Source organism: Wasmannia auropunctata, unplaced genomic scaffold (assembly GCF_000956235.1).
Source record: "Wasmannia auropunctata unplaced genomic scaffold, wasmannia.A_1.0 LD336088.1, whole genome shotgun sequence".
Classification (NCBI taxonomy): domain Eukaryota; kingdom Metazoa; phylum Arthropoda; class Insecta; order Hymenoptera; family Formicidae; genus Wasmannia; species Wasmannia auropunctata.
In genome coordinates this window covers 4,125,119-4,125,682 of record NW_012026802.1, presented here as the reverse complement: position 1 = coordinate 4,125,682, position 564 = coordinate 4,125,119, and positions in this window count along the sequence as shown.

Below are 564 nucleotides of genomic sequence, written 5' to 3'. Positions count from 1 at the left end.
ATATATGAAGACACTCGAATAATATTTCCGAACACACCTCAGCATACAAACTTTTTTAGTAACATAATAGACCGTATAAATGCAATGGTCGCGTTCAACAGAGAAAACATATTAGTGAGCATTAAGTGATCCATTATTATGATAGATTTTTGTACTTATAGTGTTTTCGGACGAAACGGGTTTGATCGCTCCGAGAGCGATTAATAACGTCACATGCTCTTCTCGCCCAATCAGAAATCTGAAATAGAACATGTGACGTCATTAACCACTCTCGGAATGATCAAACCCGCTCCATCCGAAAACGCTATTAGATCCAGCGAAAATTTAAAGGCGAGAACCAATCATATTCAAGAATCTCTGAGTGCTCACTAAGATATTGAGTGACGTTTTCGAACGCAGTCTTGTTGACTACAACCTATGTAGCGCGAAAACTGTGTTGCGTAAGTGCAAATTCAAGTATAGAGTGTCAAAAAAGTAGTAAATAAACATATAAATCTACATAAAATATATTACATATATATAAATTATCTAGACCAAGCATTTATATTGCATATTGTTTAGTAA